The sequence below is a fragment of the Diceros bicornis genome, chromosome 30 (genome assembly GCF_020826845.1).
Source record: "Diceros bicornis minor isolate mBicDic1 chromosome 30, mDicBic1.mat.cur, whole genome shotgun sequence".
Lineage (NCBI taxonomy): Eukaryota > Metazoa > Chordata > Mammalia > Perissodactyla > Rhinocerotidae > Diceros > Diceros bicornis.
Window position 1 is genome coordinate 15,656,864 of NC_080769.1, and position 5,777 is coordinate 15,662,640.

General features: G+C 38.8%; 1 pseudogene; it reads left to right on the top strand.

Annotated features, from left to right (window-relative positions):
• Positions 1–4,635: 4,635 nt before the first annotated feature.
• On the top strand, positions 4,636–5,391 carry LOC131394510 (small ribosomal subunit protein eS6-like; annotated as a pseudogene).
• The last annotated feature ends 386 nt before the right edge of the window (positions 5,392–5,777 follow it).

The window sequence follows — 5,777 nt, forward strand, 5'->3', positions numbered from 1 at the left end:
CAAAATAGTATATTTTCAACATGTAGTTAATATAAAAATTAATGAGATATTTTACATTTTTTTGTACTAAGTTTTTGAAATTCGATAGATATTTTATATGTAAAGAATCTCTCAATTCAGACTAACCACATTTCAAGTGCTCAATAGCTACATGTGGTTAGTGCCTACTGGATTTGAGAAAGCAGGTCTAGATCCAATTACTGCTACCAGCCATACGCCAAAAGAGCACTGGTATTTTCTGGGGTGAGGGAGTAGTCAGAAAAATAAAATAAAATAAAATAAAATAGGGGCCTGGCCCAGTGGAATAGCGGTTAAGTTTGCATGCTTCACTTCAGGGACCTGGGGTACGCTGGTTCGAATCCTGGGCGCAGACCTCCTCACAGCTCAACAAGCCATGCTGGGGTGGCGTCCCACATAGAAGAACTAGAAGGACCTACAACTAGGATATACAACTATGTACTGGGGCTTTGGGGAGAAAAAGATTAAAAAAAAGAGGAAGATGGGCAAGAGATGTTAGCTTAGGACCAATCTTTAAAAAAAAGAAAAGGCATCAGTATGAAAAGTAAAATAAAATAAAATAATAAATAAAGACTTTTTGGTTCCAACTGCACCAAGAGACCAATCCATTCCTGTCTGTTGTTCAGGGTCCACTACCAGTGACTGCAAGGTTTGCACCTCCATGATGTGGGCCTTTCCTGGGATCCTCCTCTTCTTTCTTTTTTGAATTATTCCTGTTGTCCCATAAGGTTCCCATTGTTTTGGCCTCACAATCCTGAATTGAGGGTGGCCCATGCTCAGTAATATAGACCCCACTCTGTGAGCTGCTTTAATCCTAGCGGAACCAGCTTTGTTTGTTCCTACTGCTGCTGTAAGCACTTCCTACCCCTCTACATGCAGGGGCCCGTTGAGAAGTAGATTATCTCTGCCATGTCTCATTCCCCAAATCTCACCTTTTGTCAGCATTGAAACCACATAGCCTTGGTTAAAATTATCCTTCTCATAGTGATGCAGACATTCTTTTCTGCCACCTATTTTTCTACTCCAGCAGAAATTTTCTCTATTTCCTTTGGAGTTACATATTACTCTTTCTGCCCTGACTGAGGAATAGGATGAAAAGGAAAATTGATCCTGGAGTGAAGAACACAGAGCAGTCTAGCAATATGACTGGATCAGAAGTTTACATACTGAGGCTCTGTCTTGAGATCAGCCCACTACTTTAGAAGTGAATCTTTGTCTTCATCAAGACCATGGTCCACTCACTAGATCCTGTCCTGGTGCAGTAGCCTTGCTCTTCTTAGGGGGATTTACCCATAAATAGTGCAACAGCCCTTCAGGTTTGAGGTTCTTCAGTGATCTTACCTCCTAAACCTGTCTATGTACTCACTTTGGTCAGCTTACCTACACCAGATGTTGATGATGAGAATTCCAAATTCCGAATCATGTGTTATTAGGTGTCTTTGGCCTCCAAACTCCATGATTCAGCGAGGACCCTGTGAACCCCCAAGAATTTCTCTTGCCTAGATCACAGGCAGTCTGAGAGGGCATTCTCCAAGAACTACACCCTAAACTTAGAACTCAAAGTCTTACTACTTGAATGGAGTGAAGGGCAAGAAAACATAAATACAAGGAAAAAATGAATCATAGAAATAAAAGGTGTTTCTTTCAGAGTCTGAAATCTGAGCTGGAGTAAGCCACATCTCCTAAGCCTTCCTAGGGCTGCAGTTGTGTTTTTGGAGTTAGTTTGGGGCATGAGACCTGTCTGAGAAGGACTCTTTCAATCACTATGTCAATCTTACGACATCAGCCACATTGGAGGCTGGCACTCCAAACATGCAGACATGAAGAACACTAGGTCACTGCTGGAGCTTTAACACTGACCATCACTCCAAAAGCGTCCCCTAGCAAAGAAAAACTTGGTGAGAGATGGGAGATGTCTAGGACAATTTCTGAATATCTTGCTAGATGGTACCAATACCCAAGACCCACAATATGAAAGAGAAAGCCATTCTGCAGAGGAATGTGATGAGTTCAGTTTTGGTTGTCATGTCTGAGTTGTCTGTGGTATGCAGGGGTAAATGTTTAGTAGACAATTGGATCTACTGGTCTGAAGCTCAAATTACAGAGAATTTTTGGGATAGGGATAAAGATTTGTGAGGCAGAAGAAAAAGGGAAGTAGTTGAAACTCAAGATGATCTTTAGATCTTCTGCAGCCCTTTTACTCTGTTTTTCTGCTTTTCATGTTGTTGATGACATTTAATTTTTGCCTACCAGTTTAAAGCATGATGTTAAAAGTTACAGAGAATGTCACTCACCTTTTGTATCTTTTGTGATACAATGCATTGATTCCATATTTAATTCTTCTATCTAAAGATTTTCTTTTGAAGGGTATTAACTGGTGCAGAAAAGGAAAGGGTAGTGGAGTATTGTGATGATGATTCTGATGGAAAGCTCCTGATTGGGTTCCTCTCATTCCTGGGCAGATTTTATACTTTGACTTTTAGTGTCTTCGTTTAGGAATATTTCTCATAATGGAGTTGAGAACATATTCATCGCAATATTTGAAAGGCCTATTAAAAGATTGAAATTTCTAGGCCCCTTCCAGACCTACCATATTATAATATTATACGATATTATAATACCTCAAACTAATATTTAAGAATCTGTGGCTTGATAATTGTGATTCTATTGAAGATAAGTATTGATGTAACCACCTTTGAAGCAGTTCTCAAACTTTAGTGTGTATATCAGTCACTTGAATGCTTGTTAAAAATACAGATTCGGCAGGTCTAGGAAAAGGTCAAGAGATTTGCATTTTTAATAAACACTCCATAGCTATGATCACCTGATTGCACTTGGAGAAATAATATCAAGTATTTGGCTATCTGAGGGTTTCCAGGATAGGTTTAGAACAGAGTTTCTTAACCTGAGATCCAAATACCCCAAGAAGCCCATGGATAAAATTTAGAGGGTCCGTGAAATTGGATGGGAAGAATAATACATCTTTATTTTCAGTAACTTCCAACTAAAACTTAGCAATTTAAAATTATAAATGTAGGCAACAAACCGCAATAATAAGAGCAGTTCCTCTAACCTTATCACTAACAGAAAACACGGATATTTTTATATCACATTAGAGTTGTTGCAAATATCTTGAAATGTTGTTTACAACCATCACAACTTTGAAATTATGGTAGTTATTAGACTGCTATTGGATCTCATCTAATTTAATAAAGAAGCATACCTATAATTCTGACTAAATTTTTAAAAACATTATGATAACTGTGCCTTAATAAAATTGGTTTCTTTCATAATCCTACATACTTTTTAATATATTTAAAAAGCATTATGAGAAGAGGTCTGTGGCTTCACTGAAGTGTTAAAAATATCCATGACATGAAAAAGGTTAAGAACCTTAGTGTGGCGAAGAAGAGTCCGCATATTGAGACATCAGAGAGGTGTATTTCTTAATTCCATGAACAATAACAATGCACGAATACTTACACACCGAAAGAGGTTCTTGTCCCAGGCCCCACTCCTCATTCTTGACTAACTTTTCACTCTTGAGTATTTCTTTCCATGGACTATACATCCCCCTGATTTGTTTACTGCTCCTCAGTGGTTGAATGGCTCTGTTTTCCATAAGGATAACAGATTTAATCACAGATCTCAAGCCCATTATGAACATTAATTAATGTCTGACATCTCTTAATGAGGTAGGTAAAAACTATCATCATTTCACAGATGGAAAAATCAGGTCTAGGCAAGTTTGGTAACTTGTTCTTAGGCCACCCAAGAGATTGTGGCTCATTTCTAGAATCAATGCTTATTCTCCTCACATGCAAACTTTTTTGATTCACCATACACCAATCTGTTGGAATAACAACCTGTTTTGCAAAACATTTCGTTGATGATAGATGTGGAAATAATCTTTCTTAGGGTAGACACATCTGATGGTATCAATATTCATACTACTTCGGTACCAATAATTTATTTTCTGTTTTGTTCTCTGAAGAAGAATAGATGTCCTGGTTGGAGAGAAAAAGCCCCAAGCCAAAATAAACCATTAAAAACCACTATCCATTTTGAAATAAAGCAATTAGCTTCTTCTTTTATTTAGAAACTTTACCCGGTTAGAGAGTTGGAGACAAACAAAATGAACATTGGTTGTCAAAATGCATTGATTTAATTTTTGCCCCTAAGATACCACACACAGTCAGTGAGTAAGGACTTTTGTCTTTTTTTTGGTCAGTTTGTTTCTTAGGGATTTATGTTGCTTTGATCAATGTTGTTTGTGTGTCTGATCTTAATCTAAGTTTTTTGTTGTTTGACTAGTCCATCTGGTTAGACAGGATAGTGCAAAAAATTTGAAAATACTTTGGGAGTTGTCTTTTTAAATGATATTTGTTTTTATCTATTGCTTTGCTAAATTCCTACTGGCCTGGCAAAGAAGGGAAACAGAGGGAACACACAAGCAAAAATGAAGGGCACAAATGAATGAATAAATAATTGAGAGAGAAGGGATAGCTTCTCCTTAGAGAAAAATTCCAACTAATATATATAGAGGAATGAGGAAAATTGAAAGTCTTCATTAGCCTCTTTTTTTGTGCTGCCTCGGAGGTAGTCGGCTGCTTCAGGATGAAGCTGAACATCTCTTTCCCGGTCACTGGCTGCCAGAAACTCATGGAAGTGGACGATGAATGCCAACTTTGTACATTTTGTGAGAAGCGTATGGCCACAGAAGTTGCTGCTGACGCTCTGGGTGAAGAGTGGAAGGGTTATGTGGTCCGAATCAGTGGTGGGAATGACAAGCAGGGTTTCCCCATCAAGCAGGGTGTCTTGACCCATGGCCGTGTCTGCCTGCTATTGAGTGAGGGGCATTCCTGTTACAGACGGAGGAGGACTGGAGCAAGAAAGCACAAATCTGTTGGGGGTTGCATTGTGGTTGCCAATCTGAGTGTTCTCAACTTGTTCATTGTGAAAAAAGGGGAGAAGGATATTTCTGGACTCGCTGATACTACTGTGACTCGTCGTGTGGGGCTCAAAAGAGCTAGCAGAATCTGCAAACTTTTCAATCTCTCTAAAGAGGATGATGTCCGCTAGGATGTTGTGAGAAAGCCCCTAGACAAAAAAGGTAAGAACCTAGGACCAAAGCACCCAAGATTCAGCATCTTGTTCCTCCACGTGTCCTGCAACACAAACGGCGGCCTATTGCTCTGAAGAAACAGTGTACTAAGAAAAACAAGGAAGAGGCTGCAGAATATGCTGAACTTTTGGCCAAGAGAGTGAAGGAGACCAAAGAAAAACACCAGGAACAGATTGCCAAGAGACGGGGGCTGTCCTGAGAGCTTCTACCTCTAAGTCTGAGTCCAGTCAAAAATGAAATTTTCTAAGAGTAACAAATAAGATCAGATATCCAAAAAAAAAAAAAGAAAGAAGAAGAAGAAAGAAAATCTTCGTTAGACAAACACCATATTGATAATTATCAGAGGCAAAATATATTGAAGGATGCTAAAATTAGTGGGTAAAAGTTTGAGGAGAAGCAGGATATTTGCATAGTCTCAGTATTTCCCCTAAGATATTTATTAATGACAAGGGAAGGGGAATAATTACATGGAGAAACTTGGCAGAGACCACCATGTCTCCTGACTTTATGCTCTGAGAAGGGCACAGTGCCATTTCTGTGGTGTTCTTGCCAAAAATGCATAACCTTCATCTAAACATGAGAAAGCATCAGACAAACCCAAATCGAGGGATATATGACAAAATAACTCCACCAG